We start from the raw sequence: 14,699 nt of genomic DNA on the forward strand, positions 1-14,699 counted from the left end.
AACCAGATAAGGAGCAAATAAGTAACAATGTCCGAGTTAATGAACTTTAACGACCATTAATAAAAAGCACATAAACTATAAATTAACACTGCAGTCCCCGGCAGCGGTGCCAAAAACTTGTTAGTCGCTAAACATGCGCTATTAATACACGCAAGTATACGAGTTCGCAAGTAGTATAGAATCTTTTCTAGTTCGTTCCCACATAGACTGTATTGGTTAACTGTTTAATTTATGCACCTAAGCAACAATGTATGGTTATTATCTAATGCTAAGATGAATAACAAGTTGAGATTATTTATAACTAAGAATTACGCTAACAATTATAACTACGAGAATTAGATTGACTGAATTAATATATATGACAAACATGGGATTCTAACTTCATTAATACTTCATTCAATAGCCTTATTGTTCTTAACCTTAGCATGCAATGATGATGATACTAATCAGATAACACGAAACTGATAAACGCCAACTTTCGTTGCATGAGTACCATTCTACCAGACATCCAAATAATAGATAGAAGCTAAATAGGCACCAATTATATTGAGACCCTATTTGTCTATAGAATTTGACAACATAACGGTTTAAGCACAAGTTATCTATCTTGACTACATAGGGCAAGTAAGATGGTCAAATTACCTACGAATCATGCATGACAATTACATGAACCTATGCTAGTATGGCAAGTTCTAAATTCTTAAATTCACTTTCGCTTCATTAAGAATTAACACAATATCTTATAAGTTCGCGACGTTCATAAGAAGAATACGCTCAACCAATACTAGGATATCATACAATCACCACATACTAAGGCATCAAACAATTTAACTAAAGAAATCTATAAATAAATCCGCTAGAACCCCACGATAACGATTAGCCCAGAATCAGACTCATCATCAATGTGGGTTCTGATGAAAACATGATATATAAAATGTAATCTTTATACGAATAAATAAAACCAAGTACAAACAAGAATATAGGTTCAGCAAAATAAGAAACAAGCATCCAAATTATAACTCAAAACAAAGATTCACAAGAATAAACTAGATTGTCTTCGCCTTTGTTGAATTGTGCTAAAGGTCTCTTGTCGTCTTTTCCTTACGCTCTGGTTCGTCTCTTTATTAAAATGACCTAATATAAATATATATAGCAGCCCTCAACAATCTGGAAGCCTTCCCTTTTAAAATTATATTAGAAACATGATTCTTGAATTCGGCATCAGCGCATGCGCAAGCTATCACAGCGCGGGCGCGCTGTATTTCTGGAACCCCGGCGCGGCCGCGCACTATCATAGCGCGGGCGCGCCATCCTTCTGGGAAAATCTCAGATTTCTTCTTAAATCTTGCTGCGTCGAGCCAGATTTCCACGAGATTTTATTCCAACACCACCTGGACACCAAATTAGCACCAAAACAATGCTAATTCACCTGATTACCTGAGTAATGCCTGAAATGCAAAAACACTACAAAACACATTAAAACACTTAAAAACTTGAGTACAAATGCATCAATTCAAAGCTTATTAGAGCATAAATAAGTGTTATAAATGCCACTTAACATCCATCATCGCTGTCTCATGTTGAGCTCCTTCTGGGTAAAGATATACTTCAAACTTTTGTGATAAGTGTAAATATCACACTTTTCACCATATAGATAATGTCTCTAGAGTTTTAGTGCGAACACGATTTGAGCTAATTCTAGGTCATGTGTTGGATATTTCTGCTCGTGAGGTTTCAATTGCCTAGATGCATATGCGATTATATTACCATACTACATCAATACACATCCAAGTCCGCTATAAGAAGCGTCACTGTAAATAACAAAATCTCCTTGATCATCTGGTAAAACCAATACAGGTGCGGTGACCAATCGATTCTTCAATTCCTGGAAACTTTCCTCACATTTCTCATTCCATATGAATCTATCATTCTTTCGAGTCAGCTTGGTTAATGGCGTGGATATCTTTTCAAAATCTTTAACGAATCTTCGATAATAACCAGCCAATCCCATGAAACTTCTGTAGGTGTCTTTGGTCTTTCCCAGTTCAAAATAGCTTCAATCTTTTCAGGATCAACTTTAATTCCTTTAATACTAATTATATGGCTTAGAAATTGTACTTCTCTTAACCAGAACTCGTATTCAGAAAATTTCGCGTAAAGCTGTTCTCTTCTCAAGATTTCCAAAGCAGTTCTTAGGAGCTCTGCATATTCAATTTCAGTCTTTGAGTAAATCAAGATGTCATCAATAAATATAATCATGAATTTGTCCAAGTATTTCTTGAGAACTCTGTTCATCAAATCCATGAATGCTGCTGATGCATTGGTCAACTAAACGCCATTATGAAGAACTTATAGTGTCCATACCTGGTACGAAAAGCAGTTTTAGGAATATCCTCGATCTTGATCTTCAATTGATGGTAACCCGACCTTAAATCAATCTTAGAAAACCATGCTGCTCTTTTCAGTTGATAAAAAAATCATCAATCCTTGGTAAGAGATATTTATTATTGATGGTTAACTTGTTCAGCTCGCGAAAATTGATACATAGTCGCATACTACCATCCTTCTTCTTGATAAATAGTATTGGTGCACCCAATGGGGATACACTAGGTCTTATGATCCTTTGGTCCAAAAGATATTGTAATTGCGTTGCCAATTCTTTCATCTCAAATGGTGTCATTCGATATGGAGCTTTCAAAACTGCTTCAGTGCCTGACGCTAAATCAATGGTGAACTCGATCTCTCGATCCGGAGCTAAGCGTAGAAGTTCATCTGGAAATACATCTGAAAACTCACATACGACCGGAATGTCTTTGATTCTTGGTCCTTCCTTGTTAGTATCCAACACATAGGCTAAATAAGCTTTACACCCTTGACGTAGCAATCGTTTAGTCTGCACTATCATCAGATATTTTTTCTTCTATTTCTCACCTTGAAATATTACCGTGGAATTATCAGCAGTTCGTAAATTCACTTTCTTATTCGTGCAATCAATTTGAGCATTATGACCGGCTAACCAATCCATTCCTAATATAACATCAAATTCTACTAACTTGAAAGGTATCAAGTCAGCAGAATAGTGATGCCCTTCTATTTCGATATCACACTCTGGACACACCCGGTCCACGGAAACTTGGTCGTCATTCGCTAACTTTATAATTAACATCTCGGCCAACCATTGAATTTCACAGCATAACTTATTGATAAATTCTTCAGAAATAAAAGATCTTGTCGCTCCAGAATCAATCAATGCTTTTGCGTCTACAGAGTTCACCACACTCGGATTCTGCACAGTTTCCTTCATTGTCATATTGAAAGTTCTTGCCCTAGGTTGATTCTGTTGTTGTGGTGAAGGTAGTGCCATAATCCTCGGAACATTGGCTGCCATAGCTGCTCCTTTACAATCCTTGGCGACATGTCCTTTGTAACGCCCTCTAAATTTGGGGTCTAGATATGGGGGTTACTTGCTAATCTCCAACCTAATATAAACCCGTATAATAATTATGCAAACATATATCTAACCTCTTTACATCCATCTAGGATATTTTAAGGTTGAGGTATGAAATCAAGAACAACACACTATTTTTATTACAAACCCAAATATAATATCTTATAGAACTCTTTTTATTACAAACCATTTTCTAAGCAAGTTTTAAACTAAATTCATTTTATTCCAAACACATACCACATCTATCTACACTACACCTACTCAGGTGGCTTAAAACTCTCCTATTTTATCGGGATCAGCACCTTTGGTGCTAGAGGGTCCCGCAGCTTGACACGCTTCTTTATCACGCGAGTCTTGATAGGTTTCATTCTTTTTTTTTGACTAAAAAAGATAAAGGGAATAACAACAAAAGGGGTGAGCCATAATTTGCTCAGCAAGTCCACAATATATAAACAGTATTATAAGAAAGCTAAATGAACCGGTAATCTAATTTTTTTATCTGTAACTATGTATATCTCTAAAGGAGAATGAAGGCCATTATCGGTGATTATCAATAAACTAGACTGGACATAAGTTCGTACCCATATCCTGCTGATCAGTCAGGATATAGTGCAGATCTATACCTCTCTGTATAGATTCATTTGGGTACCCAGGCTCTATGGCCCAAAACAAAAGTCTGGTTAGTTCCCGACTCATAGGAACATGTTGTATAACTGATCCTCACCATCATTATCCAGTCCACAGATGAGCAACCGGAACAATCGGTATACTTTGATGTATCCCAACATCAAAATATATCAGAATATATATAATGTGTAATCTACTGGAATATGAATAGAGTATTCAGTGAATCAAGAGAAATCAGGAATCGAAGTGAAATATAAACAAAAGAGCAGTAATTATGTCAGTGCATGTGAATAGGAATTATCAGTGTTTACTGAGTTTAAGAAGTTGAGAAGAAGAAAGTAATTCACTATTCTGAATTTAGAATAGGGGAAAAACTTTCATGTTACGTGATTTACCGTATATATATCACAGTTTTCTAACACTGGCCGGATCCTCCTTGTTGGCTTCGTATCTATCAAAGAAAGATACTCATTAGTCGACTCGTATCTTAATCGCGTCTCAAACCGACTTCACGTAGCCCTTATCGTCTACCTGTACGATCATAACTGACTCGTATAATAATTACTAACAATCAGGACTCGATTAACCATGTAATTCACATAGCACATAAGTCACATAGTTATTCTAGGTTTAAAAATATTTTTAGAATCGAAATCGGATCAGTATTCGTATTATCAAACAATATCTGGCTCATTTCCTAATTTTCGAAATTTATTGGGCTCGTTTCTATAATTAATACGGTCTATAAGTAAATAAACATCGAAAGCTGACTCGTTTCCAAAAAAAATTAAGATTTGAAACTATTTTTAATGAAAATATATAATTTTTCTTGAGTCTAAGGGCTTTCATTTAGCTTAAATCGGATGAACGGTTCAATTATTATTAAATAAATAGGGATACATCAATTTATTATTTAAAATTATCAATTATCCAAAATAATTAAACCTCAAATATATTTTTAAATAATTACTTAGAAGAAATTAGAATTAAAAATAATTTTTCCATAATTTTTGGAATTAAAATGAATTTATATTGAATTATTGAAAATAAATTGAATAATTATCAAAATAATTAATCATTTTAAATAATAAATAAATAATAAATAATAAATATTTAAAGAAATAAATAATTTCAAATTTTAAAGAATACTTCAGATTTATTTATAAAATAAATTAATTAATTAAATTAATTAATCAATTTATTTAAATAAATAAAACTGATTTTTATAATTTATAAAAATAAAAAAAAATTCAATTACAGTTTTTTAAAATCAATTTTAAGTAAAAATGGATCAACACCGGGTTTTAAACCAGGTGGAATCCGGGTCTGCAAGAAAAGAAAACGGGCCAGGATGAACCCAAAATCCGGTGAGGATTCCGGTCACGGACCTGTTTTCCGGCCACCTTAAATAAGGCATCGTTTCATCATGTTTTTAGAGGGTTTTCATTCTTCAGCAACCCAGAAACATATACAACCCTTCCACTCGAACTGATAACCCTCAGGTGATCTTCTCCGGCCAAAACCCGAAAAACTCCGACGAGCTTCTGCAGATTCCGACGAAGTCGATTTGTACACTAAATTGGTACCTTTTGTATCGTATTCTATATGGAATCAATTGTATATTCAATTCTAAACATTAATCAACTAACAAAACATCCTAATAACCCTTAGAACACTTTTCCGATTAAAACCGACTCAAAGTCCCGCCAAAATCCGATTTGACTAATTCGTACATGAAATCATATGTTCTATATATCAAAATAAATCTAAACACTCATACAATTAAACCCCTATTATAACGACTCGTGTATTTTTGAATTATTTAAATATGTGATTATTATGGAAATTATTAAATAAAATATGTGTATTGGTTTTGACCGCCATGTATTGTTTGATTATTATCTATGTGTGATTTATGATGTATCGGGTTGTTCGCGTGATTAAATAAGGAATTGTATTGAATTGTTTCACTTTCAAAGTGGATTTAATGCAAATTTATTTGTATAAATATTTGAAGTGTCTCTAAAATTATTTTTATGATTTTATAATTACAATAATTATTTTTTGGATTTTATAAAATTGAGAAATCAATATTTTATTGATCATTTATCTTTAAATGATTTTCTGATTACTTTTATTTGTAAATTCCATGTTTAATTCTAGAATTCTTCAAAAATTATGAAACTCGTACTTATTTATGTTTGGAATATTTCAAGAATTTTAAAACTATTTTGGAAATTTTTGGGATTAATTTCACCCGCGCGTCGATTCGTTTAAGTGCTAAAATCGGGTGTGAATTGCATTTCAGAAATTATTTTAAAATTACAAAATTTATGTTTTTATAAATTTCGGGATATTTGTAACATTTTAAGACTATTTTCGCGATTTTCTGAATTTGTTTTATGTGTAGCCTGGTTCACTAATTGTGAAATGCGGATACCAGTTGTATTTTAAAAATGTTTTAAAAATTATGAAAATATTATTTTATTAACTCTTAAATATTTCAAGAATTTTAAGATTTTTTAAAGATTATTTCGATAAATATTTATTCGTAAAATTGTATCGCGAAATGCAAATTTCAGGTCATATTAAGCTTGTAATTAGGGAATGCAGGACACGTGTTAAGTTTTTGTGTGATTCAAGAAATGTGGCAGTAGCAGCATTAGTTGAAAAAAAAACAAACAAACAAAGGGGATGTAACCCCTGTTCTATTTTTCCCACCCCGTTCTTTTTTTTCTCCCCTCTGTATTTTCCCCCCGTTGTCCTGAGCTGTTGCCGCCGCTTTTGGTCGCCGCCGTGATTCCATCTTTTCCGGTGATTGCCGTCTTGATCTCTGTCTCTCTCAGTTTATCTACCTATTAATCTCTTCCTCCCCTTCTAGTAATTCCCGTCTGTTTCTTTCACTTCCCTCGCCGCCGGTGTATTTTTCCGGCGAAGGGTAATTCTGATGTTCGAGTATATATAATTCTGTGTATGTACATCATTAATACGTGCTGTGTTGTGCATGTATGCGTGTGTTTCCTCTGTGGTGTGTTGTTGTGGTTTGGCTCCGCCGTGAGCCGCTTGTTCCTGTGTTTCCGGTCGTAAATATTTCCTGAGTATGGCGCGTGTTATACGCGTGTGTGGTGAAAATGCTTTATTTATTATTTTACTTCACTTCCTGCAGGGATTAATTGACGGATTTTATCAAATAAACTAATCAGTATTTGTAAGATTTAAATATATCAATCGATAGGATTTGTGTTGGAAACCCGAAATTGTTCGGGTACCCGCGAATTTTATCGCCGTCGGCGATGAGCCTCGGCGAGCCGACGGTGGACAGTGATGATCCAATTCTGAGTCCTAACACGAATAAAAATATAAATGCGAATAATAGTAATAAATGAATAATACCGGTGATTGGAATTCGTGCATTTGGATTGTGATTAGGGTTGTCATTGTAGTTGTTGTGAATTGATTTGACGTCGATATTGTGTTCGACGGGTAGTCAGATAAACAAAGGAGACGCTGCCCGATTTCCGGGAAATCAACTAGGAAAATGCGGGAGCGTATCCGGTAATTATCGGGACGTCGAGCGAGTATAAGTAAATATATACATATGTTTTATACAAAACCTGATTGTATGTTGTAGTGAAATGTTTTGCCAAAACTCAGTAACCCTAATTCCATACAAAGACGATTATACGTATTTTCTAAAACGAACACCGAATCGATTTTCGAGAATGTGAACCCTAACTGATGCCTGTATTGCAATAATGTATGTGTTACGAGTCGGGTTTTGTTAACGCATGGGTAGATTGTTAGCGAGGATATGTCAAGCATAATCTAATGTCTAAGTTAGGGTGTTTCGACCTTGTAGGTTCTAGTCGGAATACCCGAGAATTGGCATCGGACGAAAGATAGTTGGTGGTCAGTCAAAAAGCTCAGTAAGGTTCCAATCAAAGGACTTAAGTGTTGAGGTCGAATCCAGAGTGATCTAGGGGATAGACAATGAAGCCTGAACGGCAGAGTCAGCCCAGAGTTGATCAGTAATAGTTGTAAAGCCCTGTAAGGCAAGTACTTCTAAACCTTTTTCAAGATATAATGCAAATGTTTCTAAATTCTCTCGTGAAATATTGTTGAGTATTCAAAATAGCCTTGTTTTATATTGTAAATACTTTGAATCCTTCAGCCTTGAACCTGAGCAACCTCAGTTGATCTTTGAGCCATAAGTTTTAGTCTTTGTGAACCATTTCTTGTTGATTTACCAGTCACCAAATCACACAAATATGATACCACCCCCAAATGTAAAACTATCAAACACCAAACACTAGAACAAAATTGTTTGAAAACACAGAAACTCTTATACTCCAACCCCTCTTTATAACATCAAAGAGCTATACCTTGAAAAATCACTATTTGTCTAATACTTGATTCTTTTACAGATTGAAAGCAGTTTGTTTTACATACCCTGATATACCCTTAAGATATCCATGCATTCCTTACGTCTTATTCAAATATTTAATCATCATTGATTATGATCTTGTGTTATCGAATTATACTATTTCTCGTATTGAACTGCTTTAGGATTGGATAGTTTTTATATATGTGGACAAGATTCGTGGTCAGACCATACCAATGGTCAAGTTAGGCCAATGTGTGCCTTGGATCCAGTAATTAGAGCAATGTTGTGTGCTTTGCTCGGGGTTAGTGCGTGACTGATCAGCAGCCTAACCTTGGTTTTAAAACTTAAAATGAATATCCAATTCTAATGATTGTTTAACAATGAACTTGATTTCTCTGAATCATCTGGTTTGATCATTGAGTAACCTCAATTATTGTCATGGTGACTTGCTGAGCTAGTTAGCTCACTCTTGCGAATCTTTTTATGAATTCTACAGTTAAAGAAGGATACAGTTGATAGCGAGGTTTCCCAGTTCAATGAACGAGCTAGGACCCCAGATTGAGTTGGATCGAGCTAGCAGGAGCTTATTGCGGTAGTGAGATAGTAAGATTGTAAGAATAATTCTATTATTAGTTGTAAATTAAATCAGTTGGGATTTGGTGCGTTGTAATAAAAGTTAAGGTTGTGGCTTGTTTTCATACTTTAACCTGTTGCAATCCGTGGTTGTGTAAAGCAGGGTCATTGCAAATAGTATCTTATATACAAGTTCATATATTGTGCATGTGTTGTGGACCCCAAACTTCTGACCCGGGTTTGGATGGCGCCACAGGTTGGTATCAGAGCTATAGGTTATAAGTCACTGAAACAAGCCTAGATTGTCGGGATTGGGTAGAGGGTTAGGAATAGGAATAGGAAATAGAAAGATAAGTCGTTGTGAGGATGAGTGCGACTATGTAGTAGATCTCCGACACGGTTCGTCTGGAAATTCGGGATTCTTAACTTGCGACGTGATTTTCAGACAACAATAAGGGCAGATCCTGATTTCCCTATATCATCTGATCGTTTGGATTTTTCCGTTCGAGGGTCGTCATCTTCTCCCAGATTTGAATTGCACCTTGTTCTTCCGTCAGTATTAATGGTATTACCTTCTGTTATGACAATTGCGCCTCTCCAAGTTATTCTACGCCATTCTATCACCTCTTGATACGAGACTACCTATTTAAGAACTTCCATTTGCTTATTCTTGTTTTTCTGTACATCCAACTATGAATTTATCTTTTCAGTTTACTCTACACCATGTTCTATGCTTTCAGTTTAAAACCTATCTTATGGAGTAATAGTATTTACGAGGATGGATTCGATAGTTACAGTAAATGGTTAGTGCATGAGATATTAATAATGGTGAAAAGAAGTTTAGAAAGAAGATTCAAGTGTTCCAGAGGGTAGCTGTTATCAGGTTAAAAGAAGCTATTAGTGATTAGGCCACCCATGACTAGCTTATGGAATGGAGTAGATAAGTTGAATTGTGAATCCTTGTAGTTGTTTCGTGGTATTGTCGTTCTTTGCAAGAGTTTTTCCAACAGAAATCAGCGTATTATGGACCAAGTGGCAAAGTTCCATCTACCTCTCACGCATGGAAAGCAAACAAGGTTATATGGCGAGAATTGCAAATCACTAACCCAGTCAGGGATGCACTAAGAGTCAAGGGAATCTACTCGAATGAGGAATACGTCTCCGAGAACGAGAAATTGTGATTTTCCTGTGAAATATGTTATTTAGAATACGGATGCGATAATGTGAATGATTATCGTGGATACATTATGCGTTAAAGTATTGAAAGATGTGAGAGCCACTTGATTGTTTAGCTCCCAAGGTTTTGTTGATAAGAATGTGATTAAAGGACTAGCAAGTCAAGAACGTGTAGTTGTTAATAAGTGGGTACCAATGGTGGAATTGAGATTTCTGGCAATAAGTTGTGAAGAATTGATATCATGAAAGATAAGAGGATTTGATATGATGCTAAGGAATGAATTAACTACTAAAGCGTGATGTCCAGACAGACCGTCGTGATGAAAAGATAATTCTGAGGACGCCAAATGAGAAGGTGATGAGGTTCAGAAGATGAAAGAAAGTAACGAATTTGTTAATGATGATTACGGTGATCAAGATATGAGCATTATGGTGATTATGGAATACATAAAAGTCGGAAGCAAGCAAAGTTTGAAGATTTTATAGCAATTAAGGAGTTTCAAGATATGTTTCTGGATGAGTTATCAACATTTCCTTCGGATATAGAAATTGAGTTCGTGATTGACTTAGCACCTGAAATGAAGCCAGTGTCCAAGGCCCCGCACAGAATGGCGCTAGTTAAAGTGAAGGAGTTAGCAAAGTAAATGCAAGAAATGCTAGAAGAAGAAGCGATTAGACCTAGTTTACCCAATAAGGTGCACCTGTATTAAATGTTAATAAGAAAGATGGAAGTATGTGATTATGCGTCGACTAGCGAGAGCTCAACAAGTTTACTATCAAAAGCAAATATCTGTTACCTCGACCCATTGATTTGTTTGATCAAACGAAAGAAGCAAAGTACTTTTATGAGATTGATTTAAGACTTGGTATTTCACCAACTGAAGATTAAACCTATGGATATATCAAAGATAATTTTCAGAACTAAGTACTGTTCTCGTATCGTCATTTGGATTAACCAATATACCAGTAATATTTGAACTGGATGGACAGAACCTTTAAGGAATAATAGTTGTGATATTTAAAGTCAACGGAGGACCATGCAAAGCATTTAATGATGACTGGGAAGTTGGAGAAGAAAGAAGTTGTATGAAATATAGTTCTTAGCATAAATAGTCAATGTAGAGAAGATCAAAAGAGATTCAGCAGAAATTAAAGTTACTATGATCGAAAAGAGACCAGAAACACCAACAAAAGTAAGAAGTTTTATCATGGGCCGGTTACTATTGGAAATTTGTGCAAGATTTCTTGAAAGTTGCAATATCTTGGACGAAACTAACCAGGAAAAGCAAGAAGTTTTGTGAAATGGAGAAGGGTGAAGGGAAAGTTCTACGGAGTTAAATGAAAGAATGGTTTCAACACCTATTTTATCAATTTAAAAGTATCAAGGAGGTTTGGTAGTTTATAGTGATGCTTCTCATTAGGGAATAGGATGTGTGTTGATTCATCACAATAAAGTTATTGTATATGCATCCAGACAACCGAAACTTTATGAGCAGAAGTATCCTACTCATAATTTGGGATTAACAGTAATAATATTCGCTTTGAAAGATTGAGAAACATGATATGTATGGAGAAAGGTGTGAGATCTATACGGACCATAAGAGGTTGAAGTCCTCATATGAATATTCAAAATAATATTCATTAAATAAAATAAAGTTATCGAATAAACCTTATTCGATTAATAGTCTTGAAAACTATATCTTATATATATATTATACTCGGGAATATCGACTCCCGGTTTTAGAAAAATGTTCACCTTTGGGTCCCCTATACTAAGGGTATACACAACTACTGCTTATCTCTAGCATAGATATTATGCATCTTATAAGCAATTGAATCAACACTTAGATAACAAGATTATGAAACAAGCATGCATATATACCATATCAACATGCTCCGATATATCGCAAGATTTGCTAATAACAATCATGCATTTATCACAAGATAATGCATATACATATATACATCACAACAACAGTATAACTGGTAGAAAACTTGCCTGAGTGTTCCCGGATAGACTTAAGCTTAGAGTCGGTCCGATAACCTATGAACAACAACATAAGTCAAAATTAAACCCCGGTCGCTGTTATGGATTAAAACTACTATATATAATTGCTGTATTTAATACTAAGGAACGTGAGCTCCAAGGCTCGATTTGACTGCTCTTGTGTTTCGTGACTCAATCTGCCTTAACAAGATGCCTACGTACCTTGCTGATTGCCAAGGATCAAGTCAAAAAACGTAGTTCTGATTTGTGGGGTGAGGCCCCTTATATAGATGTGGGAGTCCTTGAATTGGACTTGGTATAGGAGACTTGGTGGACAAGCCTCTGAATTAGGATAGACTTAGGAGTCCTAGGAAGTAGGAAGCTGACCCCTTATCCTTTTAGGTCCCCTTGAGGCTAATCTATAAGGATTTATATCCTTATCGGGACTCTTCTCAATAGCTGATTTTTCCCTTATTAATTAATTACGAAATTAATTAATAATTAGGGCTTTTGGGCCTTTTTTATTCCATCAGGCCTGATCTGGTCCATCAGGCTTAACCTTTCTGGTCTGAGTTTCATATATCTTTTTATTAGGCCTAGTAGCCCACAACTTGTACAATTAATGCAGTATTTAATTATACAATCATAATTTATTTATCCCTATCATTTGCCCCCCAACTTTTGGGAAACATTGAATAGGTTTCGCAGAAGTTAAGTCTATTTGTTCCCTTACAGGGTTTCGTTTTTCCGTAAAGTGTGGAGCGACCTACACGTTTACAACGAATTTTTCCTTTTATTTAGGAATTATTTTGATTTCCAGGAATTTTTCCCTTATTTCCGGGATTTTTCCCTAATTTCTGGAATTTTCCCTAATTTTTCTGGGATTTTCCCTAATTTTTCTGGGATTTTTCCTTATTTTTCTGGGATTTATCCTTAATTTCTGGATTTTTCCCTTAATGTCTGGATTTTTCCCTTAAATTTCTGGGATTTATCCTTAATTTCTGGAATTTTCCCTTAATTTCTGGGATTTTTCCCTTAATTTCTGGATTTTCCCCTTAATTTCTGGGATTTATCCTTAATTTTTGGAATTTTCCCTTAATTTCTGGGATTTATCCTTAATTTTTGGAATTTTCCCTTAATTTCTGGGATTTTCCCTTAATTTCTGGGATTTATCCTTAATTTCTGGAATTTTCCCTTAATTTCTGGGATTTTTCCCTTAATTTCTGGATTTTTTCCCTAATTTTCCGGATTTATTCCTTAATTTCTGAAAATATTAATATTTTCCAGAAATTATTTAAGGAATTTCCTTATTTTTTGTGATTTTCCAGGATTTTTCTTCCTTTTTTCTCTCTTCTTTTTTTTTTTTATACAATTTTCGACCAGGAATCCATTCGACCAGGATCCTGGTCGAATTAGCCTTTGTCGTGCCGTGGTCGAAGGGAATTCGAGGAGGGTACATTCGACCTCACTTCCTGGTCGAATTTCGACCAGGATTTTTGCTTTGTATATTTTTTTTTTTTTTTTTTTGAGCAGAAATCTTCGACTAGGAATTTTTGTCCCTTTCGGTCAGGATTCCTGTGTTTCTGACCGAATTAACCACCTTTCTTTGCCTTGGTCGAAGGGAATTCGAGGAGGAGTGTTTCGAGCAGAAGTCCTGGTCGAATTTCGGCCAGGATTTTTCCTACCCCCTTGTCCTTTTTTCGAGCAGGAAAGTTTCGGTCAGGATGTTGGGTCAGAATTCTATATTTTGACCGAATTAGCCACCTTTCTTGCCTTGGTCGAAGCAATTTCGAGCAGGATTGTTTCGACCAGGGTTTTCAGTTGATTTCTAGTCGAATGAGTCTTAATTCAGGTCGAATTAAGCTTATTTTTCAGCCCTGATCGACAAGATTTCGACCTCAGGAGTTTCGATCAGGATTCCTTTGTGATTCCTGGTCGACTTGGTCTTGAATTAACTTCTTGCATATATTTCTGTAATTTGGATTTGGGCCCTTAAACCTGGGCTGTATTCTTTTGGGCCATCCCCTTTCTTGGTTTATAACCTGGGCCCATTTCAACTGGGTTTTGTATTTTTAACTAATTGGGCCCTTTTCTGGGCTGTTCTGACCTTGGGGCCCACTATCTTTATTAATCCTGGGCCTGGAAAAATCATTTTGGGCCTCAAATAGGGCTTTATGTATTTGGGCCTTGGTACTGGGCCTTGGGTTTTTCAAGATTTTTCTAGAATTGGGCCTCATTTCTGAGCCCAACTTCCAAATTCTTCTAAGGTTATTCTGGATTCTTCCAGAATCTTCAAAAAAATTCAAATTTCTCTCAATTTTTCCAGGGATTTTCTGGATAATTCCAGAACCTTCTTATTTTTGGGCTCAAATGGGCTTTTTTGAGGCCCAAATCCCCTTATTTCTCCTATATATAGGTGGGATGAGAGTGTGCTTCTTCACACCTCTCATTTCATTTCTCTTCATCTCAAACTTCCTAATCTTCTCCTCTCTCTAATCCACTCC

Source organism: Apium graveolens, chromosome 4 (assembly GCF_009905375.1).
Source record: "Apium graveolens cultivar Ventura chromosome 4, ASM990537v1, whole genome shotgun sequence".
Lineage (NCBI taxonomy): Eukaryota > Viridiplantae > Streptophyta > Magnoliopsida > Apiales > Apiaceae > Apium > Apium graveolens.